This window comes from Mytilus californianus, unplaced genomic scaffold (assembly GCF_021869535.1).
Source record: "Mytilus californianus isolate M0D057914Y unplaced genomic scaffold, xbMytCali1.0.p SCAF_8, whole genome shotgun sequence".
In the NCBI taxonomy this organism is placed as follows: domain Eukaryota; kingdom Metazoa; phylum Mollusca; class Bivalvia; order Mytilida; family Mytilidae; genus Mytilus; species Mytilus californianus.
Genome location: NW_026262734.1, coordinates 87,682,131 through 87,709,517, shown reverse-complemented (window position 1 = coordinate 87,709,517; position 27,387 = coordinate 87,682,131). Strand labels below are relative to the sequence as shown.

The 27,387-nt window shown below is 32.8% G+C and overlaps 1 long non-coding RNA gene across 2 annotated transcripts; it reads right to left on the bottom strand.

Annotated features, from left to right (window-relative positions):
- Positions 1 to 290: 290 nt before the first annotated feature.
- LOC127710933 (uncharacterized) lies at positions 291 to 17,872 on the bottom strand. 2 transcript variants are annotated; one of them, XR_007986405.1, is made up of 3 exons: positions 17,761 to 17,872; positions 7,993 to 8,081; positions 291 to 1,289 (listed from the first exon to the last, which is right to left on the bottom strand). It is a non-coding gene; the product is annotated as an uncharacterized LOC127710933 (long non-coding RNA). The 2 variants fall into 2 exon arrangements; XR_007986404.1 differs by lacking the exon at positions 17,761 to 17,872 and adding an exon at positions 13,420 to 13,529.
- Between the last annotated feature and the right edge of the window lie 9,515 nt (positions 17,873 to 27,387).

Below are 27,387 nucleotides of genomic sequence, written 5' to 3'. Positions count from 1 at the left end.
AGTTCGGCTTATGCTTTTGCTCTAGGACTCACAATTCGTAAATATAAACTCAGACTTAACTGGTTAGTTTAGGTAGTTAGATTCCTAAAATGTGTTAAGATTAATTGAAAACTTATTTATGTTAAAAATTATATACAGACACACTTAAATAATTATTTTTTTTAGTTTCTCGTTTTTATTTCTTTGGAAAACATTGAAAAATGACAATCATTTTAAAACAGGAATCGTAATGTTTGCTTCCCTATTTAAATCAGGGTATAGTGTACAGGATTTTATAAATAAAATACATCTAAAATAGAAAAAAAATATATTATGAATATAATTCATTCTCTTTTTTCAACTTTGAATGTCAGTTACATTAGTGTTACTGGTTTCAAGCCGTTTCCATGGATAATATTCCGATGAATTTTTATACAAAAAATATTCTTTTTCTGTAATGTCTTATGGTGATCTTTTCTTGGATGCGTGATCTGCTTTGTATGACATGAGACATATACAATGAATACAAATTGTATGATTATTGGAAAGTAAAACCATCCTAGCATTCAATAAAAAAGAAATGTCTAAACTTCATCAAATAATATCTTCATTTTAAAATGTTTGTTTGCGCATTGCATTTGTTTAGACCAAATGTTCAATTATATTCTCCCTTAATAGTAATTAATTAACGTAAAACTTTATTATATCTACTTTAAGTATTAAGTTCAAAATCATGTTGCTCTGTGAAGCGTTTTAGATAAACTGAAATGCCATATAAACTAATCCTGCAAATGGATGGTTAGCCATTTGTCCGGTGCAAAATGATATGTTTCCTAGTCTAGAATCATTCATATTGAAAGAGAAGATTTGAACCAATCTTTGCTCCAATGCTAGTGCATAGTCTTGTGGACTTACATTCGTTGAATTTGGAGGAATGACGTATTGTGGAGTTACACATAATACTATTAAGCCATCGAATCCAGCTTTATGATAAGCACGCCATCGATTATTAACACCACCATCTATCTTCCAGGTGAATAAATTTGTATCATCGAAGGTCCTCGCTTTTCGTTGTCTTGCATGTGACATTCCAATTACAAACGTACCGATCCCTCTAATTGAATGCCATTCAATATCACGTATAATCCCAATTGTGTGAATTTTTAATAATTCAACAGCTGCATCGAATGGAAGTGGACACCCATTATCTATATCCCATAGTGAAACTGAATTGTTTAAGCAGTAGCCTGGAACTACGCCACGACACATTATGTCCCATGGCCTACCGCCTACTGAAGACATTATTTAACCTGTAAAATACATGTTATTTCTATTTTATAAAACTGATATCATATCGTATGCCTTGTATTCAATCATGTCGTGTATGTTGTACATTGTATTATCAAACACGATACCCGTGTATAGCGAGGCATGCAAAAATAAAATAGCTATTACGAAATAAGAAACGGAAGTTCACGTCTCTCAAAACTTGGGAAGAAAGTGTTTCGAAAACGTAAACCACTGTTACAGACAAACATAAACTGATATCGAACATGTGCTTACTAACACTTGTGTTGAGTAATAAGAACATATCAGAGCATGTAAAAATACAACACTGCTTGTCGACTACAGTTTGATGGCCTTTTGATATCGCTTTTCTAAAGCTTACACTGCGGTAATGCATGTTGATTTATCTTTGCCCGGCCGTTTAGCAAACAACAAACATCAGTTATCATCAGAACCACTGAAACCGGTATATATGTTAGTCAGTGTTGAATAAATGCTTGGAAACGACAGATCTTATAAAGAAAATATACCTTACAAAATTTGCCAAGGATAGGAACATCAGTTTCGGATAAATTAGGAAACACTTGTTATAACTCATGTCAGTACCGAAGTACTGTCTAACTGAGAACATATTACCTTGATAACAAACAGTCCAATAGAAGCGGTATTAAAACAGTGTTTGAAAATAAAAATACAAACTTTTGGAAAATTGGTGCGATCGAAGCACATTTTTTTCAATTTTTCCTTTTTTAAGAACATATCAACCCCAAATTTGGATGCAAAAGGAAAGTACTTAAAACGTAGAGAGAAATCTGTAAAAATAGAAGCCAGATTTAATTGGTTCCACCGATGGATCAGGATTAAGTATCTGATATTTTTTTCTATTCAACATTTTAGGGCATAACCAGATAAAGTATCCGTAGCACGCAATTCACTGAACGCACAACGTGTATCCTAAGACTATTTTCAACGAACTGTAAAGTCGGGGTCGAAACTTTATTTATCATACAATTTGGAAAGTTAATTCACCTACCAGTTATAGTATGTTCAAAAAATTGTAACCGAAGTTTCATGCATAAATACCATACATGTAACCAAAACTTTAACACCAGAATGTACTTATTTCCAACCTGAATCTTAATTTTGCACACAATTTATAAAGTTCATAACGTTTCATATTTATGTGAGTAGATTTTATTTATATACTACTTTGACCAAACACTTTAATCTGATATGTATTTGACGGGCGTACGAACGATCGCACAGATCAGAAAAGAAAAACTTATTGTCGAAATGCGCATCTAGGTGTATAACAATTGTTACCGTTAATGTTAATACTACATCAGGGTTGAACCTCTGCTGGTGGACTATTAGTCTGCGAGGGTATAACCAGCCCAAAAGACAGTATTTCTATACTGGCATGAGATTTAGAATATTGTTAGATTGACAATTGGTGCTGTAATAAAATGTTTTAAATCATTTTCAATAAAGGAATATATCTCCCTCAAGCAAAGCTCTAATATCTTGTCGGGATACTGATATAATTCGATTCTATCAGCTCTTTTGACGTTTTTATGTTATAATTTCAACCGTAGGTGGGTTATAAAGATCATTGATCATCTTTTATTGTCATGATAAGCATATGTTCAAATAATAACTAATTCACTATTTCAATATTTACTGTTGCAAACTAAATTTTATGTAATTCATGAACTTAAGTCAACAATAACCATCGGAAAAGTAGTTGTATAAACGTTTCTGCTGCCCCCTTCTTATTAAACTTGTATTAACTGGCTCCTTACAAACAGAAATAGAAGGTACAGTACATAACAGACATTTTAAAATAAAACGCAAAGTGCAAAGACACAACAGGTATTAACAAATCAGTCAAACCCCACGGTAAATTCAAAAAGGTTCATAAGATATGACAATTGTTTGTCATGTTTCTGACTTGGTACAGACATAACCCAAAATTAAATGTTAGGTTGAACATGGTTCTATAGCTAGCCAAACCTCTTATTACGAAATAATGTATTTTGCCAATGTTAAAATTGAAAGTGGATGAGAATAGAGGCATATGAAAAAACACTGTTATATAGACGTAAACTGACGAAGTGATAATAAATCTGAGTTACACAAAAATAAGGATTTCGGATCTAGTAGTAAATAATCATGCAATATTTTATGTGGGATACATATATTTAAGTAATAACAATGGTAAATACAAATATATTTTAAGTATTTGGTATATTCTGAAGGGAATAGTACAGTTACAATATGGATTAAGTCGAATTAATATAGTACATAAGAAACGGTTTAAATCGTTTTCATATACTAAGATTTACTATTTTTGGTTTGATTGCAAGCGAAAGTCAGACAATTATCATCAATAAATATATCATTATAGGCCAATCATATCAAATACCACATTTGATTTGGTGACACTAAATCCATCAATTGGAAATACAACTTCAAAATACTGATGGATTCAGTCGAGGATTATGCCAGGCAATGGGTTAAACGCAAGAAAGAAGACGTAGATACTCTTTCCGAATGGATTAGGGTGTGAGGTCGTTGATACAAATCCGAATTAAGAAACTAAATGAGCCTATCAATACTACGTCAATTTTTAAAGACCCAAATATTGCAAAACACTTGTCATACCTCCATGACAAATATGTTGTTGTCCCCGCAGATAAAGCCCCGAACAACATCGTTTTTGTGTGTAAATATCATTACATAAACTGCTTCATAAATGAATTAGGTATTGACAATTCGCTTGGAAACTCAACATATACCCTCACGACACTTACCAAAGAGGAAATCCTGGATAATCATAGGTCTGTTCTATGTTCCTTTGGAATTTCAACCAAAGATTAAGAACTGGATCTTCCATCACTGCATTTGATACCTAAACTACATAAGTGTACTTACAAACAACGGTATATTGCTCCACGAAACCTCTCTCTAAATTATTAACATCTATTTTATCAGCAATCAAAGCCGGGGTCCAAAGTTATTGTGAAACTGCCTATTCTAGAGGTGGAGTGAATCAGAAGTGGATACTAAAAAAATCCAAAGATCTTTTAGAGTACATACAATCTTAGACTCTCTCATCTTGCAATAGTATTAAAACATTTGACTTTTCTACACTTTACACAAGTATTCCCCATTCCAAACTAAAAGACAAACTGAAAGAGTTGGTATTACTTTGTTTCATTAAAAAGAATGGCGAACGTAGATAAAGTATCTTGTCTTGGGGAGGGATAAATCCTACTTTGTAAAGAATCACTCTGATTCAAACAAAAAAATTCTCTGAAACTGACATTATCAAGATGCTCGATTTCTTGATTGACAACATATTTGTTGCGTTTGGAGGACGTGTTTTTCAACAGACTGTCGGAATTCCAATGGGAACCAATTGTGCCGACTTGTTTCTTTATTAGTATGAGGCTGACTACATACAGGAACCTCTTAGGAAGAAAGATAAGAAGCTAGCAGTATCCTTTGAATTTACGTTCCGCTATATAGATGATGTTCTCTCACTAAATAATACAAAATTTGGTGACTATGTTGAACGAATCTATCCCATCGAACTAGAGATAAAGGATAATACAGATACAGTTAAGTCTGACTCATATCTTGACGTACATCTAGAAATTGACAATGAGGGTCGGTTGAAAACAAAACTTTACGACTAAAGAGATGAGTTCAGCTTCCCAATTGTGAACTTTCCATTTCTATGTAGCAACATTACAGCAGCGCCTGCATACGGAGTAGATATCTCCCAATTGATACGATATTCCCGGGCTTGTATTTCCTATCATGATTTCCTTGATAGAGGATTGCTGCTCAATTGGAACTATTAAACCAAGAGTTCCAAATGGTGAAGTTGAAATCATCCCTTCGTAAATTTTACGGACCATCACGAGTTGGTTGACCGTTATGGAATAACCGTTTCACAGATGATATCGGGTATGTTCCTTATGTCGTAACTACAATACCCTACCCTTTTCACGAATATGACCTACCGAATTAGACTATTTACCGGATTAGTAATAACATAAGCAACACGACGGGTGCCACATGTGGAGCAGGATCTGCTTACCCTTCCGGAGCACCTGACATCATCCCAGTTTTTCGTGGGGTTCGTGTTGCTTAGTCTTTAGTTTTCTATGTTGTGTCATCTGTACTATTATTTGTCAGTTTGTCTTTTTATTTTTGGCCATGGCGTTGTCAGTTTGTTTTCGATCTATGAGTTTGACTGTCCCTCTGGTATCTTTCGTCCCTCTTTTAAGCGTCATTTCAGTAATAAATGCATGAAATAAAAAAAAATAAGATTATTAAAACAGTTGTATTTGTTGTAAAATATTTTTCCAGCGAAACATTTCAAATGCAACGACTCCCGAAAAACAAAAATATGTATATGAGTGTCCTATATCTAAAATGAAAATTGAACGACATGTAAAAAATTATCCACCTGGAGTTATCAGTTTTTATAGTAAAACAATGACCAATGGACAAAATAAGACAAAATAAGTACAGGCTCTACCATAGCTGATAGGAACCAATAAAAAAGTAAAAGACGAAGAAGATACAGAATGGACAATCAAATTAAGTTGAAGGGATTACGACAACTCCGTTGCAAAAAAAAAAACAGTCTTCTAAAACCTACACAGAAAACCATAAAGTATGTAATGACAAAATGTGTAACATATCAGAACAAAAAACAACGTTTGAACTTTTGCAGATGAATGATTACATTTAAAAATTGTATGCGATTTCGAAACGCTCAACTGAATTAACCTTCATCAGAGACGATCGAATTGCAATATTTGTTTTTACTGTGCTATAATCTAGAGTATGCACGGCTAAGGTGTGCATTAACAACCTCAGAGATACTGTACGGTTTCTTCGCTACCTTTGAATCAGCAAATGAACTAGGACTTACGGCATTGATCAATCAACAACTTCGTGTATACTTTGTGAGTTCAAATTCTGAAGTAGAAAGTTTTAATCATTCATAAGAACACCTTATGATATTATGTGTACATTTTAAATCTAAAATTAGTGTTTCAAAGTCAAACAAGATAATTTTGTTTTCTGAAATTTCTTAAAATATCCAAATAGTCAAAATCTGATTTGGATAAGTGTTGCTCTCAATGGAATTTCTAACGACTTTTAGATATGAACATCTTTTAATGGACTATTTGTGAATCTAATTCGGGTTAAGATTAAAAAGTGATAAACGTGTTTTGTTTTGTCTCGTTTCCTTTGGACTTTAATTTACGAAATTTTATTTCGATCAATCTTTCTCTGAGCCTATTCTTGAGGGAAAGAAAAGCAATGATTTTTTGTTTATCAATTATCATTTCATTTATGATTTGACATACACCGAGTTAAAAGTACACCAAACGGAAATAAAATGTTCGGAGATTTCGGTTTAACACCAATGAGACATCAAGCGACAAAAACCACCTAGACACGTTTAGAGAATAACATACACTAGTAGTCTTCAATAAAAAGTAAAATCACAAAATTACTGAACTCTGAGGAAAATTCAAAACGGAAAGTCCCTAATCAAATGGCAAAATCAAAAGCTCAAACACATCAAACAAATGGTAAACAACTATCATATTCCTGACTTGGTACAGGCATTTTCCTATGTAGAAAATGGTGGATTGAACCTGGTTTTAAAGCTAGCTAAACCTCTCATTTGTATGAAAGTCGCATCAAATTCCAATATATTGACAACGATCTGTGAAAAAAAAACCAGACACAATAGGTAAAAATGTCACAAATAGGTAAAAATGTCACAAATAGGGGTAAATAGTCTAATTCGGTAGGTCACATTCGTGAAAAGGGAACGGGATTGTGGTCACGACATAAGGAACACATCCGATATCATCTGTGAAACGGACACTTCATAACGGCCAACCAACCCGTGATGGCGTTCGTTAAGTTTACAAAGTGATGATCTTTACTTCACCATTTGGAACTCTTGGTTTAAAAATGAAAATTCATAATTGGGAAGCTGAAATCATCTCTTTTGTCGTAAAGTTTTGTTTTCAACCGAACCTCATTGTCAATTTCTAGACATAAGTCATAATCAAATGGCAAAATCAAAAGTTCAAACACATCAAACGAATAAATAACAGCTGTCATATTCCTGACTTGGTACAGGCATTTTCTTATGTAGAAAATGGTGGATTGAACCTGGTTTTATATCTAGCTAAAACTCTCACTTGTATGAAAGAGGGACGAAAGATACCAGAGGGACAGTCAAACTCATAGATCGAAAATTAACTGACAACGCCATGGCTAAAAATTAGGAAGACAAACAGACAAATAATAGTACACATGACACAACATAGAAAACTAAAGACTAGGCAACACGAACCCAACCAAAACTTGGGGGTGACAGTCGCATCAAATTCCATTATATTGACAACGATGCGTGAATATAACAAACAGACATAATAGGTAAAAAAGTCAAATATACAGCAGTCAACAATGGGTTATAATCTTAATCACTAAAAAACCAAACAATATACATATACTGACTCTCTTTGTCAAAAACTATTTAATAAACCATACCTTTCTTATCGGTCCCTCTTCAATAGATTGCATGTAACGATTTCATATCGAACATAATAAATATACAGTCATCTTTTTCGTTGATTCAATAAATGTTTGATAAAGGTGTCGATTTAAAAAAAATCTTACCACAGATGATGTGCATAACATGATGTAAGGATCGCAAATGAATAGCTTTCCCGCTACTTTTGTCTCATAAATCATTAACCAAAGTCATCCTATACAAAAAAAATGTTGACATCGTCTGTACTATCCAAATAACTGTTTAATAATAATACTGTTAATACAAAGTATATAGTTAATAAAAAAAGGAATATCTTATCTTCGCAATGTGGGTGTAAATTATATAAATTTCTTTGAAAACAATATTCTGTTATTACTTGTTTCTTTGTTTTTGTTTGGCTTAAACTAAGTCTGATTTATGAATTGTCTATTGAGCGTTTTGGTGCAGTTGAGAGGTAAATTAATATGAAAATACAGACGACTCGTTAACTTTAATATATATTTATTCGTTTCGTTCAACACATGGGTAATACTAAAATAAAAAATGGTGACAAAAATTCAATGTATTCATTCGGTTATGTTTGTGGTTGCTTGTTGGTATATGAAATTTAAATTCCTGTAATACTGTTCGATTGGTTCTCAATGTCTGTTTAAGATTTCAGAGCTGACACACTTATTTGTGAAATAAAAGTCAAAAGAAAACTTATTTCTCGCGTTTACTAATTATGGCGAATTATGTACTGTCGATACCTTTGCGAGAGTATAATTTCGCTGCATTTCCAAAATATCAAAACAGGATTCGGTCAAATATGCAAATTAGCACTTAATCCTCTCCCTAACCAAAGCAGTGGTGGAACAACATATTATATGAATTAACTATCAGTTTGTATTGGGTTTGACTTATCACACCAATTCGTAACCCTCCGCAACACAAAATAAATAAATAAATAATAAAAGACAATAGACATAAAGATTCATTTTTACTCATGTCTGACGTGGTATATATATAACATTGAACCTGAACGGTCAGGATGATCCTTTAACCCGAACGTCTACGTCATTCGGGTCGAGTAGGGTCGATCGAGCCGTGGATATTACATGACATATACCGACTTGCTTGGTCGATAACTATAACATAAATCATATTTTGTATCAGTACGTCTTTAAAAGATAACAGTTTTGATAAAGGTTTTGATGTTTGAAATAAAAATATTACGGAAGATGATGCGGATATTACAATATCTCGTTTTTCCGCTACTTTTGTCTCACAAATCATAGAGCAACGCAACCGATACACATATGTGTAAACATAGTGTGTATTTACAAAATAACTGTTGAATCATCAATGAAAATACATAATCTATATAAAAGGAATATCTGACACGCAATGTGGGTGTGAATTACCAGATTTTCTTGTGATTTAATATACGAACCTTTTTACAAATGTTTGAAATCAATACTCTGTAATTATTTATTTTTTTGTTTGGCTTGAATTGAGCTCGATTTATAAATTGTCTATCTAAAGTTTTGACACAGTTGAGAAATTACATATTATAATAATGACAGGCGACTCGACTCGTTAACTTTAAATGACATTTATTCGTTTCATTCACTAAATTGTCAACTTCTATACGGAATTATTACACTTAGAACGGAATCGATCGACATAAAAAGTGCTGACAAAAATTCAATTTATTTATTTGGTTAGGTTTATGTTTGTTTGTTGGTATATGCTATTTGATTCCTGCGTAAATATCTGTTAATGTTGTTCAATTGCTTGTCCCGAATAGCGTGAATATAAAATCATCCCTTCATAATATGGTTTTTTTTCTTATTTGAATGCAATGTATATTACATTTCAGAGCTAACATTTCTCAATTAAGTAAAATGCGAAAGTAGTGTTTTTTTGCGTTTGCTTATTATGGCGAATTATGTAATGTCGATGGGTTTGCGGGTGTTTAATTTTGCTGTATTTCAGAAAATATTAAAACATGGTCAGGTCAAAGATGTGTGTGAGCGCTTAACCCTCTCCCTAACCAAGGCAGTGATGTAACATCACAATAAATGAATAGACCATCAACATCAGTTTGCATTGGATTTGATTAATTACACCAATACGTAACTCCCTCCCCTCCCCCCGAAAAAACAAAAATAAATTATATATAAATATACTAAATAAATAAATGATTTAGAAAATACGTTGAAGGTATAAAAAGTCATGAGATTTCCGAATGCAATTAGGTTCTATCCGGGTACTCTGGTTCAAAACCTTGGTTCCATCTGGGTCTTTTGGTTCAGACCCTTGGTTCTATCCGGGTTCTTTGGTTCGAAACCATGGTAACTGGTTCAACATCCGGGTTGTTTGGTTATAGCAACCCAACTTATTGGTTCTATATATAATTATTCATTTCAGCATCGCCGGAAAATAAAGCTATAAGGTTAATATCTTCTCATTTTAATTATTTTGACATTGGAAACTGGATAAAAATATAGAATCGTATATATGTACATCAACCTAAATATACAGTATATCGAACATCCTTTTCATTTAATTTTGAATCAGTCGTTCCGTCAGTTTCATTTATTTTTCACTACTTGTCCTTTATTTCCGTCAATTGTTTTCTAGAAGTTTTAAAAACACCAACTTAGGACATGTCGTTCAATTGGCCAACGAATTGTGCATATAGCAAATTGCGGACTTGCATATATATATATTTGATTGAACATTTATATTTTCAACTTCGACTGAATTTTATTTGATTGGCTTTGTAATAATGTTTAAAATAGTGGAAATAATGTCAGATTTGCTAGAAATACATGTGCAGTATATGTAACAAATCGTTCTGTTCAAAACAGAATGTTAAAAGACATATAAAAGGGGAAATAATGAACAATTTAAGTTTGTAAGTTGAATTAAAACTGATAAGCTATAAAATGTTACAAAAAATGTATATGTAGAAACAATTTGTAAAATATGACACTCCTTGTGAAGAGGTTGCATAATCATGGCTTTATTTGCTCAAAATAAAGAAATCAAAATAGTATGTGGGTTGATGCCAGTGCTGGTGGAGGTTAAACCTTGGGTATCACCAGTAGTCAGAAATTCTGTGTTGTCGCCGTAGCGGAGGGGGTATAAAATGTTACCCTGGTCCGTCCGTTCCGTACATCAAAACAATAGTTTCCGTTCTCCTAACTTAAGTTTGCCTCAACCAAATATTATTAAACTTATACGCAATGCTTATCACCACTAAACACAGATCACGTTCGATATTGGGTGGCGTCACTTTTACTGTTCATGAGTCACTAGATATATAAGAAGATGTTGTATGAGTGCCAATGAGACAACTCTCATCCAAGTCACAGTTTGTAAAGAGTAAACCATTATAGTTCAAAGTACGGTCCTCAACACGGAACCTTAAAAAGGAAAATTGGTAAATCTGTCGTTTCCGTTCTCTAACCAAATGATTGGAAACTTATACACAATGTTTATAATCACAAAACAGTCTTAACTACGTAAATCCTGCATCTATATATGGAAGTTGACTCTGCGGCCCATAGACACATTCTACATTTATTTAAACAACTGTTTTACTTCCTCTGAATTCTACTTCTAAAAGGAGTAATTTGCAAATTTGTATTCAGGATCTCAATGCGTTTGGTAACAGGCAGTGACAAACAAGTTACATGTGACCAGTATAACAAAATATATCACTAGATTGAGCTCTCTTTCTAAGTTTATTTTTAAGGTTCTATGCATTGAGTTCAGTTTATTGTTATGCGTATACCTTCTGTATGAATTTTTAAGATTTAAAAACAGACCATCCATATCTACATGTACATGAAATGCATGAACTGTAAGGTAAAATGATTAAAACATTTTGCATTATATATCTATATATATATATATAGTCAAATGCTTTTGTTAAAATATACTTTTTCACTCATTTGGTCTTTTGGAAAATGTTGTTTGTGCTGTATTTAGACCCCTCTACCAAGAAATTTGTTTTGCATGCACAGGTATAAAAATTGCGGTTTTTATCCAACGCAATCATAGGTTTGAACGTTGTTTTCAATTTAGACTTGTTTATATTTTTTCGTTTGGGCTTGTATTATATTTGCCTTCGGGTCTATATGATCCGTTCATCCTATTTTGACTCTTTCAAAATTCAAGAGTCTATCCTAAATTGAGGTAAATTATATGGCCTTCCAAATACCGTTTCGATTCCTAACATCACTGAAGAGACATTAATTGTCGAAATCCGGATATGGTGTACAAATTTTTTGCACCTCATGTTTGCGGTATACCATCTTTTCCGCACGTTTATTGTTTTCTGTTTGGTAATAATTTAATAATAAGATCTGTTTTGCTACATCTTGTGATCCGTTTATTTGACAATCGCCAATGGCAGTCAGCAGGGTTTAAGAACATCAGTTGTTCGACCTGGTAGTCAAATGCGTTTTGTTAAAATATACTTTTTCACTCATTTGGTCTTTTGGAAAATGTTGTTTGTGCTGTATTTAGACCCCTCTACCAAGAAATTTGTTTTGCATGCAAACGTATAAAAATTGCGGTTTTTATCCAACGCAATCATAGGTTTGAACGTTGTTTTCAATTTAGACTTGTATATATATATATATATATATATATATATAAATATATATATCTTTCATAACTGTACGTACTTGGTACTACTGAAGCAATAAATAATTTACATTAATTGTTCACGGAGATTAAAGGATTTAATTTTCATTTGAACCTAACATTCTTGAAAATTGAGAACGGAAATGGTGAATGTTTCAAAGAGACAACAACCCGACCAAAGAGCAGAAACCGCCGAAGGCCACCAATGGGTCTTCAACACACTAGAGCAAGAAAATCCCGCACCCAGAAGCGGGCTTAAGCTGATCCCTAAATAAATGTGTACTAGTTCACTGAAAATGGACGTCACACCAAACTCCAAAACATATTTAAATGAACTAAGAATTAAAAACATACAAGACTAACAAAGGCTAGAGTTTTCTTACTTGGGACAGGCGCAAACATGCGGCGGGGTTAAACGTGTTTTGTGGGATCTAAACCCTCCCCTTATAGCTCTAGCCAATGTAGAAGAAACAAACACACAACAATACGCACAGTAAAACTCAGTTTAAAAGAAGCCCAGGTCCGATGTCAGAATAGGTAACAAAAGAAACTAAGTAAAATGACAATGATACATAAATAAAAAAGGGCCCGGACTACTAGCAATTACTGACATGTCAGCTCTAGACCTTAATGAAACTGATTGGAAGATTATGTCTTCATCATATGAAAATCAAGCACAATCCCTCCCGTTAAGGATTTAGTATCATACCATCATAAAATGTATGAGAAGAACATATCCTGTCTTTGTCTGGCAGACAGCCAAACAAAGGAATGCATAATTAAATACACACACATGACATATACCGACTTGCTTGGTCGATATATATAACATAAATCATATTTTGTATCAGTACGTCTTTAAAAGATAACAGTTTTGATAAAGGTTTTGATGTTTGAAATAAAAATCTTACCGCAGATGATGTGGATATCACAATATCTCGTTTTTCCGCTACTTTTGTCTCACAAATCATAGACCAACGCAACCGATACACATATGTGTAAACATAGTGTGTATTTACAAAATAACTGTTGAATCATCAATGAAAATACATAATCTATATAAAAGGAATATCTGACACGCAATGTGGGTGTGAATTACCAGATTTTCTTGTGATTTAATATACGAACCTTTTTACAAATGTTTGAAATCAATACTCTAAAATTATTTTATTTTTTTGTTTGGCTTGAATTGAGCTCGATTTATGAATTGTCTATCTAAAGTTTTGACACAGTTGAGAATTTACATATTATAATAATGACAGGCGACTCGACTCGTTAACTTTAAATGACATTTATTCGTTTCATTCACTAAATTGTCAACTTCTATACGGAATTATTACACTTAGAACGGAATCGATCGACATAAAAAGTGCTGACAAAAATTCAATTTATTTATTTGGTTAGGTTTATGTTTGTTTGTTGGTATATGCAATTTGATTCCTGCGTAAATATCTGTTAATGTTGTTCAATTGCTTGTCCCGAATAGCGTGAATATAAAATCATTCCTTCATAATATGTTTTTTTCTTATTTGAATGCAATGTATATTACATTTCAGAGCTAACATTTCTCAATTAAGTAAAATGCGAAAGTAGTGTTTTTTTGCGTTTGCTTATTATGGCGAATTATGTAATGTCGATGGGTTTGCGGGTGTTTAATTTTGCTGTATTTCAGAAAATATTAAATCATGGTCAGGTCAAAGATGTGTGTGAGCGCTTAACCCTCTCCCTAACCAAGGCAGTGATGTAACATCACAATAAATGAATAAACCATCAACATCAGTTTGCATTGGATTTGATTAATTACACCAATACGTAACTCTCCCCCTCCCCCCGAAAAAAAACAAAAATAAATTATATATAAATATACTAAATAAATAAATGATTTAGAAAATACGTTGAAGGTATAAAAAGTCATGAGATTTCCGAATGCAATAAGGTTCTATCCGGGTACTCTGGTTCAAAACCTTGGTTCCATCTGGGTCTTTTGGTTCAGACCCTTGGTTCTATCCGGGTTCTTTGGTTCGAAACCATGGTAACTGGTTCAACATCCGGGTTGTTTGGTTATAGCAACCCAACTTAATGGTTCTATATATAATTATTCATTTCAGCATCGCCGGAAAATAAAGCTATAAGGTTAATATCTTCTCATTTTAATTATTTTGACATTGGAAACTGGATAAAAATATAGAATCGTATATATGTACATCAACCTAAATATACAGTATATCGAACATCCTTTTCATTTAATTTTGAATCAGTCGTTCCGTCAGTTTCATTTATTTTTCACTACTTGTCCTTTATTTCCGTCAATTGTTTTCTAGAAGTTTTAAAAACACCAACTTAGGACATGTCGTTCAATTGGCCAACGAATTGTGCATATAGCAAATTGCGGACTTGCAATTATATATATTTGATTGAACATTTATATTTTCAACTTCGACTGAATTTTATTTGATTGGCTTTGTAATAATGTTTAAAATAGTGGAAATAATGTCAGATTTGCTAGAAATACATGTGCAGTATATGTAACAAATCGTTCTGTTCAAAACAGAATGTTAAAAGACATATAAAAGGGGAAATAATGAACAATTTAAGTTTGTAAGTTGAATTAAAACTGATAAGCTATAAAATGTTACAAAAAATGTATATGTAGAAACAATTTGTAAAATATGACACTCCTTGTGAAGAGGTTGCATAATCATGGCTTTATTTGCTCAAAATAAAGAAATCAAAATTGTATGTGGGTTGATGCCAGTGCTGGTGGAGGTTAAACCTTGGGTATCACCAGTAGTCAGAAATTCTGTGTTGTCGCCGTAGCGGAGGGGGTATAAAATGTTACCCTGGTCCGTCCGTTCCGTACATCAAAACAATAGTTTCCGTTCTCCTAACTTAAGTTTGCCTCAACCAAATATTATTAAACTTATACGCAATGCTTATCACCACTAAACACAGATCACGTTCGATATTGGGTGGCGTCACTTTTACTGTTCATGAGTCACTAGATATATAAGAAGATGTTGTATGAGTGCCAATGAGACAACTCTCATCCAAGTCACAGTTTGTAAAGAGTAAACCATTATAGTTCAAAGTACGGTCCTCAACACGGAACCTTAAAAAGGAAAATTGGTAAATCTGTCGTTTCCGTTCTCTAACCAAATGATTGGAAACTTATACACAATGTTTATAATCACAAAACAGTCTTAACTACGTAAATCCTGCATCTATATATGGAAGTTGACTCTGCGGCCCATAGACACATTCTACATTTATTTAAACAACTGTTTTACTTCCTCTGAATTCTACTTCTAAAAGGAGTAATTTGCAAATTTGTATTCAGGATCTCAATGCGTTTGGTAACAGGCAGTGACAAACAAGTTACATGTGACCAGTATAACAAAATATATCACTAGATTGAGCTCTCTTTCTAAGTTTATTTTTAAGGTTCTATGCATTGAGTTCAGTTTATTGTTATGCGTATACCTTCTGTATGAATTTTTAAGATTTAAAAACAGACCATCCATATCTACATGTACATGAATTGCATGAACTGTAAGGTAAAATGATTAAAACATTTTGCATTATATATATATATATATATATATATAGTCAAATGCTTTTGTTAAAATTTACTTTTTCACTCATTTGGTCTTTTGGAAAATGTTGTTTGTGCTGTATTTAGACCCCTCTACCAAGAAATTTGTTTTGCATGCACAGGTATAAAAATTGCGGTTTTTATCCAATGCAATCATAGGTTTGAACGTTGTTTTCAATTTAGACTTGTTTATATTTTTTCGTTTGGGCTTGTATTATATTTGCCTTCGGGTCTATATGATCCGTTCATCCTATTTTGACTCTTTCAAAATTCAAGAGTCTATCCTAAATTGAGGTAAATTATATGGCCTTCCAAATACCGTTTCGATTCCTAACATCACTGAAGAGACATTAATTGTCGAAATCCGGATATGGTGTACAAATGTTTTGCACCTCATGTTTGCGGTATACCATCTTTTCCGCACGTTTATTGTTTTCTGTTTGGTAATAATTTAATAATAAGATCTGTTTTGCTACATCTTGTGATCCGTTTATTTGGCAATCGCCAATGGCAGTCAGCAGGGTTTAAGAACATCAGTTGTTCGACCTGGTAGTCAAATGCGTTTTGTTAAAATATACTTTTTCACTCATTTGGTCATTTGGAAAATGTTGTTTGTGCTGTATTTAGAACCCTCTACCAAGAAATTTGTTTTGCATGCAAACGTATAAAAATTGCGGTTTTTATCCAACGCAATCATAGGTTTGAACGTTGTTTTCAATTTAGACTTGTATATATATATATATATATATATATATATATAAATATATATATCTTTTATAACTGTACGTACTTGGTACTACTGAAGCAATAAATAATTTACATTAATTGTTCACGGAGATTAAAGGATTTAATTTTCATTTGAACCTAACATTCTTGAAAATTGAGAACGGAAATGGTGAATGTTTCAAAGAGACAACAACCCGACCAAAGAGCAGAAACCGCCGAAGGCCACCAATGGGTCTTCAACACACTAGAGCAAGAAAATCCCGCACCCAGAAGCGGGCTTAAGCTGATCCCTAAATAAATGTGTACTAGTTCACTGAAAATGGACGTCACACCAAACTCCAAAACATATTTAAATGAACTAAGAATTAAAAACATACAAGACTAACAAAGGCTAGAGTTTTCTTACTTGGGACAGGCGCAAACATGCGGCGGGGTTAAACGTGTTTTGTGGGATCTAAACCCTCCCCTTATAGCTCTAGCCAATGTAGAAGAAACAAACACACAACAATACGCACAGTAAAACTCAGTTTAAAAGAAGCCCAGGTCCGATGTCAGAATAGGTAACAAAAGAAACTAAGTAAAATGACAATGATACATAAATAAAAAAGGGCCCGGACTACTAGCAATTACTGACATGTCAGCTCTAGACCTTAATGAAACTGATTGGAAGATTATGTCTTCATCATATGAAAATCAAGCACAATCCCTCCCGTTAAGGATTTAGTATCATACCATCATAAAATGTATGAGAAGAACATATCCTGTCTTTGTCTGGCAGACAGCCAAACAAAGGAATGCATAATTAAATACACACACATGACATATACCGACTTGCTTGGTCGATATATATAACATAAATCATATTTTGTATCAGTACGTCTTTAAAAGATAACAGTTTTGATAAAGGTTTTGATGTTTGAAATAAAAATCTTACCGCAGATGATGTGGATATCACAATATCTCGTTTTTCCGCTACTTTTGTCTCACAAATCATAGACCAACGCAACCGATACACATATGTGTAAACATAGTGTGTATTTACAAAATAACTGTTGAATCATCAATGAAAATACATAATCTATATAAAAGGAATATCTGACACGCAATGTGGGTGTGAATTACCAGATTTTCTTGTGATTTAATATACGAACCTTTTTACAAATGTTTGAAATCAATACTCTAAAATTATTTTATTTTTTTGTTTGGCTTGAATTGAGCTCGATTTATGAATTGTCTATCTAAAGTTTTGACACAGTTGAGAATTTACATATTATAATAATGACAGGCGACTCGACTCGTTAACTTTAAATGACATTTATTCGTTTCATTCACTAAATTGTCAACTTCTATACGGAATTATTACACTTAGAACGGAATCGATCGACATAAAAAGTGCTGACAAAAATTCAATTTATTTATTTGGTTAGGTTTATGTTTGTTTGTTGGTATATGCAATTTGATTCCTGCGTAAATATCTGTTAATGTTGTTCAATTGCTTGTCCCGAATAGCGTGAATATAAAATCATTCCTTCATAATATGTTTTTTTCTTATTTGAATGCAATGTATATTACATTTCAGAGCTAACATTTCTCAATTAAGTAAAATGCGAAAGTACTGTTTTTTTGCGTTTGCTTATTATGGCGAATTATGTAATGTCGATGGGTTTGCGGGTGTTTAATTTTGCTGTATTTCAGAAAATATTAAAACATGGTCAGGTCAAAGATGTGTGTGAGCGCTTAACCCTCTCCCTAACCAAGGCAGTGATGTAACATCACAATAAATGAATAAACCATCAACATCAGTTTGCATTGGATTTGATTAATTACACCAATACGTAACTCTCCCCCTCCCCCCGAAAAAAACAAAAATAAATTATATATAAATATACTAAATAAATAAATGATTTAGAAAATACGTTGAAGGTATAAAAAGTCATGAGATTTCCGAATGCAATTAGGTTCTATCCGGGTACTCTGGTTCAAAACCTTGGTTCCATCTGGGTCTTTTGGTTCAGACCCTTGGTTCTATCCGGGTTCTTTGGTTCGAAACCATGGTAACTGGTTCAACATCCGGGTTGTTTGGTTATAGCAACCCAACTTATTGGTTCTATCCGGGTTCTTTTCTATTGTTCCCGTTGAACTTTGAGAAGAAGACCGAATAAAAAGATAAAGTGGGTCAAAGACGCTTAACTTGTTTTATTTCATTTTACATTTCAGCATCGCCGGAAAATAAAGCTATAAGGTTAATATCTTCTCATTTTAATTATTTTGACATTGGAAACTGGATAAAAATATAGAATCGTATATATGTACATCAACCTAAATATACAGTATATCGAACATCCTTTTCATTTAATTTTGAATCAGTCGTTCCGTCAGTTTCATTTATTTTTCACTACTTGTCCTTTATTTCCGTCAATTGTTTTCTAGAAGTTTTAAAAACACCAACTTAGGACATGTCGTTCAATTAGCCAACGAATTGTACATATAGCAAATTGCGGACTTGCATATATATATATTTGATTGAACATTTATATTTTCAACTTCGACTGAATTTTATTTGATTGGCTTTGTAATAATGTTTAAAATAGTGGAAATAATGTCAGATTTGCTAGAAATACATGTGCAGTATATGTAACAAATCGTTCTGTTCAAAACAGAATGTTAAAAGACATATAAAAGGGGAAATAATGAACAATTTAAGTTTGTAAGTTGAATTAAAACTGATAAGCTATAAAATGTTACAAAAAATGTATATGTAGAAACAATTTGTAAAATATGACACTCCTTGTGAAGAGGTTGCATAATCATGGCTTTATTTGCCCAAAATAAAGAAATCAAAATTGTATGTGGGTTGATGCCAGTGCTGGTGGAGGTTAAACCTTGGGTATCACCAGTAGTCAGAAATTCTGTGTTGCCGCCGTAGCGGAGGGGGTATAAAATGTTACCCTGGTCCGTCCGTTCCGTACATCAAAACAATAGTTTCCGTTCTCCTAACTTTAGTTTGCCTCAACCAAATGTTATTAAACTTATACGCAATGCTTATCACCACTAAACACAGATCACGTTCGATATTGGGTGGCGTCACTTTTACTGTTCATGAGTCACTAGATATATAAGAAGATGTTGTATGAGTGCCAATGAGACAACTCTCATCCAAGTCACAGTTTGTAAAGAGTAAACCATTATAGTTCAAAGTACGGCCCTCAACACGGAACCTTAAAAAGGAAAATTGGTAAATCTGTCGTTTCCGTTCTCTAACCAAATGATTGGAAACTTATACACAATGTTTATAATCACAAAACAGTCTTAACTACGTAAATCCTGCATCTATATATGGAAGTTGACTCTGCGGCCCATAGACACATTCTACATTTATTTAAACAACTGTTTTACTTCCTCTGAATTCTACTTCTAAAAGGAGTAATTTGCAATTTGTATTCAGGATCTCAATGAGTTTGGTAACAGGCAGTGACAAACAAGTTACATGTGACCAGTATAACAAAATATATCACTAGATTGAGCTCTCTTTCTAAGTTTATTTTTAAGGTTCTATGCATTGAGTTCAGTTTATTGTTATGCGTATACCTTCTGTATGAATTTTTAAGATTTAAAAACAGACCATCCATATCTACATGTACATGAAATGCATGAACTGTAAGGTAAAATGATTAAAACATTTTGCATTATATATATATATATATATAGTCAAATGCGTTTTGTTAAAATATACTTTTTCACTCATTTAGTCTTTTGGAAAATGTTGTTTGTGCTGTATTTAGACCCCTCTACCAAGAAATTTGTTTTGCATGCACACGTATAAAAATTGCGCTTTTTATCCAACGCAATCATAGGTTTGAACGTTGTTTTCAATTTAGACTTGTTTATATTTTTTCGTTTGGGCTTGTATTATATTTGCCTTCGGGTCTATATGATCCGTTCATCCTATTTTGACTCTTTCAAAATTCAAGAGTCTATCCTAAATTGAGGTAAATTAAATGGCCTTCCAAATACCGTTTCGATTCCTAACATCACTGAAGAGACATTAATTGTCGAAATCCGGATATGGTGTACAAATTTTTGCACCTCATGTTTGCGGTATACCATCTTTTCCGCAAGTTTGTTGTTTTCTGTTTGGTAATAAATTAATAATTAGATCTATTTTGTTACATCTTGTGATCCGTTTATTTGGCAATCGCCACTGGCAGTCAGCAGGGTTTAAGAACATCAGTTGTTCGACCTGCTAGTCAAATGCGTTTTGTTAAAATATACTTTTTCACTCATTTGGTCTTTTGGAAAATGTTGTTTGTGCTGTATTTTGACCCCTCTACCAAGAAATTTGTTTTGCATGCACACGTATAAAAATTGCGGTTTTTATCCAACGCATTCATAGGTTTGAACGTTGTTTTCAATTTAGACTTGTATATATATATATATATATATATCTTTCACAACTGTACGTACTTGGTACTACTGAAGCAATAAATAATGTACATTAATTGTTCACGGAGATTAAAGGATTTAATTTTCATTTGAACCTAACATTCTTGAAAATTGAGAACGGAAATGGTGAATGTTTCAACCCGACCAAAGAGCAGAAACCGCCGAAGGCCACCAATGGGTCTTCAACACACTAGAGCAAGAAATTCCCGCATCCAGAAGCGGGCTTAAGCTGATCCCTAAACAAAATGTGTACTAGTTCACTGAAAATGGACGTCACACCAAACTCCAAAACATATTTAAATGAACTAAGAATTAAAAACATACAAGACTAACAAAGGCTAGAGTCTTCTTACTTGGAACAGGCGCAAACATGCGGCGGAGTTAAACGTGTTTTGTGAGATCTTAACCCTCCCCTTATACCTCTAGCCAATGTAGAAGAAACAAACACACAACAATACGCACAGTAAACCTCAGTTTAAAAGAAGCCCAAGTCCGATGTCAGAATAGGTAACAAAAGAAACTAAGCAAAATGACAATGATACATAAATAAACAAGTGCCCGGACTACTAGCAATTACTGACATGTCAGCTCTAGAACTCAATGAAACTGATTGGAAGATTATGTCTTCATCATATGAAAATCAAGCACAATCCCTCCCGAGGATTTAGTATCATACCATCATAAAATATATGAGAAGAACATATCCTGTCTTTTTCTGGCAGACAGCCAAACGAAGGAATGCATAATTAAATACACACACAATGCTTATTGCAATACACGTATGATGTCAGATTTTTTAAACCAACTGTACTGCCTACTTAAGAGTACCAAGTACAAATTGTCATTCATTTATAGATAATATTGATGTAATTTAAAAGGACGAAACTCACAAGGCCTTACTGACTTCTAGAATTGAATTGCGATATTTACTTATATGCTAAGTCCACATTTGCGGTAATGACAACCCTGATCTATTCTTATTCCATGATGTAAAAACTACATGCGCCTTTTTTCTTCTGCACTTTCCTTCAAGATTCATCATTTATAACTTTCTTCACCAAAAAATATGTTTAAACATAATTGATTATGCAACAAATACTATAGTCATGGTGTTAAATTTGTATGCTTCATATTTCCTTTTTTCTCTCTCGTAGAAATCTATAAACATGGAACAATCAATTGAATTTATCATTTTGATAAAAGTAAAATCATTTTTGAAAAAAATCTTTTATATAATTTCAACCAAACCATGGGAGTCTAGGCTTACTAGTTTGTGAAAAGTTTCTAGAAACACAATAGAATTTTAGTTTATGCTCCTACAATGTATAAGTTCACCTTGCCCTATAAATAGCCTTATACAAATTTTGAGTTTGTAGCCAATCAATATTCAAGACACAGTTTAACATAAAACTATGAAAAATATATAAACAAAGCCTTTCCTCATAAGATATCTTGCATATTTAAACACAATGTAACTGGGATGATTCTACATGAGTGTTTGCGATTTTGAATGCCACACTGATAAAAGATATGACTACAACAGTGGAAATAATAAAGCCATATTAGAAACATACAGCTTCTCTAAAACTATATCGCACAATAAAATCCAAATTGTGCGGCTAGAGTGTTCCTTTATTAATTGTATGTTCTTGAGTGTTCTGATGTGTATCCAAAAAGAAACATTGTCACTAGAGAGGAATAGTAGTTCACCCTGGCTGTATTTGACAAAACCTTTCCGAATTATGTGTCCGCAATGCTCGTCAGCTTTGATAATTTATTTGGCATAATACCATTTTGATTTGTGTAATTTCCAGACGAAAAGCGCGTACGACGCGCAAAATTATAAGCATGGTGCCTGATGAGTTTTTGGTTTTTAACAATGCAGTCATTTTTGAAATCCATACAAATACAAAAATAAATGTAGTTTCTCCAAACCTTTAACATAACGATTAACAGCTGCTCAAATTTCCCTGGACAAATACACATTTAAGGTTGAAAAAGACAGAATCTGCTCTTCGTTAACTCTCTTTTTAAATAAAAAATAATTAAATTATTAATCCTAGATAATATCGACAAACATGCACATTTTTAGTATTTTCCTCTCTAAATATAAGCATAGGAAAATGATGGCCCATTAGAGTAAAAATCTGTTGATAGCGCTTTATTGGTGAACCATTCAGATTGGACCTGGTTATATAAGGAAAAATATCTTATAAACAATAATATAAGTTGGAGATCACCTTAAAATTGTTGACTTTCGTAAATCTTGAACAAAAATGAAATCAATGAAAATAAAAAAATATATATTTATAATTTTTTTTTAACTTAATTGATTAGTATGAGCTTTCCCAAAGGTCAGCACTACTTTGTTTAAGGAAACAGCAAATGTATACTTAATTCACTAAAGCTATAAAATGATAAACAGCTGCGCCATGAGCGCATGATACGCCCGTCGTCTTGTGTGTGAATTTTTATGCAATAAGCATAAATAGTTTCTGACATAAGGCGTGACATGCGAAAACCCCCCTTTTTTTTTTACAAAAAACTCAATATCTCTAAAATAAAATTTTGAATCAAAACCAAAAAGTATACAGATCTTTAGATTAATATAACTAAGAAGTGTGTAAAATTTTAAGCAATAATCATAAATCGTTTTTGAGATACGGCGCGACATGTGAAAAACCCCTCCCCCTTTTTTTACAAAATACTCAATAACTCAAAAATTAAATTTTGAATCATCACCAAAAAGTATACAGATCTTAAAGTTAATATAACTAAGAAGTGTTTTAAGTTTTAAGGAATAATCATAAACTGTTTTTGAGATACGGCGCGACATGTGAAAAACCCCTCCCCCTTTTTTAACAAAATACTCAATATCTCTAAAATAAAATTTTGAATCATCACCAAAAAGTATACAGATCTTAAGATTAATATAACTAAGAAGTGTGTAAAGTTTTAAGCAATAATCATAAATAGTTTTTGAGATACGGCGCGACATGTGAAAAAAACACACACCTGTTTTAGTTACTAAGTCCCGTAACTCAAAAATTTTTCATCTTATTTTCACCAAAAAGTATACAGATCGTTTGACCATCATAAGAAACAACTATGTTAATTTAATGAAATTTGGATGAGTCATTCTCAAGTTACGGTGCGACATGTTTACGACGGACAGACAGACGGACGGACAGACAGACGGACAGACAGACGGACGGACGCCGGACATTTGTATTCCATAATACGTCCCGTCAAAAATTTGACGGGCGTATAAAAATTATATAAGATCCATAAAGCAATGGAAATCAACATTGTATATTTATATAAACGATAATACTTGTAAATAAAAAAGTAAATAAGAAAAATGATTCATTTTGACTTATTTTTGACCGGACATTTATAATTGATATTGCTTAACAGCAGCTACCGATATACATATAATGGTGTAGTTGATATACATTTAATGGTGCATGTATACATGTGACGATTTTTTGCGTAATTTCTAATTACAGCAAACCCTCTAAATACCCATTTGTCTTCTTCTTAAGTTTGATGTTAAAAACTTATTTGTTTGGATTTTCTTTCAAAAAGTAGTATACAATGGAAACTTGTTTTCATCCTAATATAAAAAAAAGTCACAAAATGCCAATCTTGAGATATAATTATGTTGTTATTTCTGTAGCGTAAATATGATAACCTACACTATCTTATTTGGTTCACTTCCTGAATTGAACATGCAGGCATCAAATATTTGCTGCTGGATGTTGATTAAAACATACGCGATCGCCTAATTATTATTCAATAACATGTTAATACTTTACATGTTAACTATATATTCGAAGCTTAGAAATGACGGAGATTTTTAGAATTGTGTATCCCACTCATGCTTAAGAAACATCAATCTAATTAAAAGTAAATTTCCGTACTCTCGCTCACTTTAATTGGATTTAAGAAACATATATCTAATTGATTATTTAAAACTATCGACTGATTTATAGAGTTGCATCTCCTCGATCGTGACGTAACAAACCTCAAAATGAAGAAATTCTCTATAACAGAAGAAGATATTTATTACCTCAGTTTTTTTGTGATCTTTAATTTTATCTCTTTTCAAAAGTTGATATGCAATCGAAATTTTTACTTTTACTCCAAAGAAATTAACGAAGTTCGTGTGTTTCGAATTTCTTTGTTGGTGAATATACATTACCAAAGTGTCGGACTGCTATGTTTTGTTGTTTTTTTTTTTTTTTTTCTTTTGAAGAAAAGACATGAACGATACCAATTAATTTCAACGAAACATAAATTTGTTCAGGTTCGAGCAAATTCAGCTTTTTGTTCAACAATTTCTAAATAGTAATTGCTCTTATGTGTATCACAGTGGAACAATTAACTGAGTGGTAATTATTGTCATGTAAAAGAAAAATGAAGGATATGGGGTGTCCGTTCATGACACAATATCAGTACATGCACAGCAAATACATAAAATAAATTTTACACAAATAGAACAAATTATTGATGTTCAATCTGCCACGGTTATGTGGTATTAATTATTTTTGTCAGTAATTAACGAACATGCTCCCATTTAAGTGAAAAGAATAAAAAATGTCAGGCAACCACATTGGCTTACAGATAAGGTGAAAGAAGCTCAGAAAAAGAGAAAGAGGTAGGACCAATTTCCCCTGAAACTTTTTCACAGAAGGGCCAATTTCAAAAAGTGCTGAAAGAATAAAATTTACGATAAAAACATGAAATAAAAATGTTTTTTTGGTCAATATCTCGATTTTTATGTATTATGTTATGTCTGGAAGATAGTTAATTTAACCTCCAAAAAAGGATGAAAGTCAAATATGCGGAATTTACCGTGTTTTTAGGTTGGAAAAACAGGAAATCCCCCTATAATGACACTTCAAACCAAAACAAAGTTATGTTTTTTGTTGTTGTAATATATAAAACTTTTCACCTCAAAAATGAAATTGGTTTAGTGTGTCCTTAATACCTAAAAAACAACTTTTTTAATAAAAAGTGGAACATCACTAAATTCTACCTAGTATATAGCTGCTTAATATCGACTATGTTTTCAAGAGTCGCCGTGTCTACATCGGTAGCGCTTAAAACTGTAAATAATGGATAGTTTTTAAGATGGGGTTCGAATCTCATGCTATTTTTTCTCCTTTTTTTATGTTGAAATATTAAAATGTTATGTTTCTATCACATTTTTTTTCGGATGTTTGTTTAATTCAAAGAGTCACACTGACGTAGGTGCTTGTACATAACCAATAACACGAGAATTGATTATATAGCAATGAAGCCCAAATGTTGTGTGTGTTATACACATAACGAAAAAAGGCAATAGCAGAAAAATTTCAAAACAATTTTGTTTTTCTTCTAAATCTTGAACAAGAACGTTTTAGAAAATGGTATGATATGTAACAAATGCAGACAGTAATTTTATCGCCAATCCACCAAATGTGTAGATACTAGGCATTGTTACATTGTACCACCGTCCCTACACCGGAACCTAAGTCATCAGTTCTGAAAATGAAACAACACCACAGAAAAAATCAATTACACTACCAATCGTGACTGTAGATAAAACATCAAGAAAGTGTTAAATCTGTATCACAACAAAGGGTCGATCCATTTGGTACAATGCCATGCAGAAAAGACCAGATTACATGTGTTTGTTACGTAAGCCGTTCTAGTACCAACTGGTGTAAGCTGTTGTCCGGTTCATATAGACGGTAAACCATAAAAGCTGGAACAGTGTATAGATATAGATACATCCAGATTGAGGAAAACAACATCCCAGTTAAATGCGTCCGATATTTTTTGGCTTCTTGGCATTAAAACAAAGACCGATCTTGAATCAGATTAGCTGATTTATATCAGATAATTAGATTATTAAATGTTTCTTGTATTTATATTTAACCCCCCTTTTTAGGCGCCACTTAGGGCATTCAGTTTTTCGGTCTGTGCGTCCGTTCGTTCGTTTGTCCGTCCGTCCATTCGTTCGTCCGTCTGTCCCGTTTCAGGTTAAAGTTTTTGATGAAGTGGAAGTCCAACCAACTTGAAACTTAGTACACATGATCCCTTTGATATACTCTTTCTCATTTTAATGCTA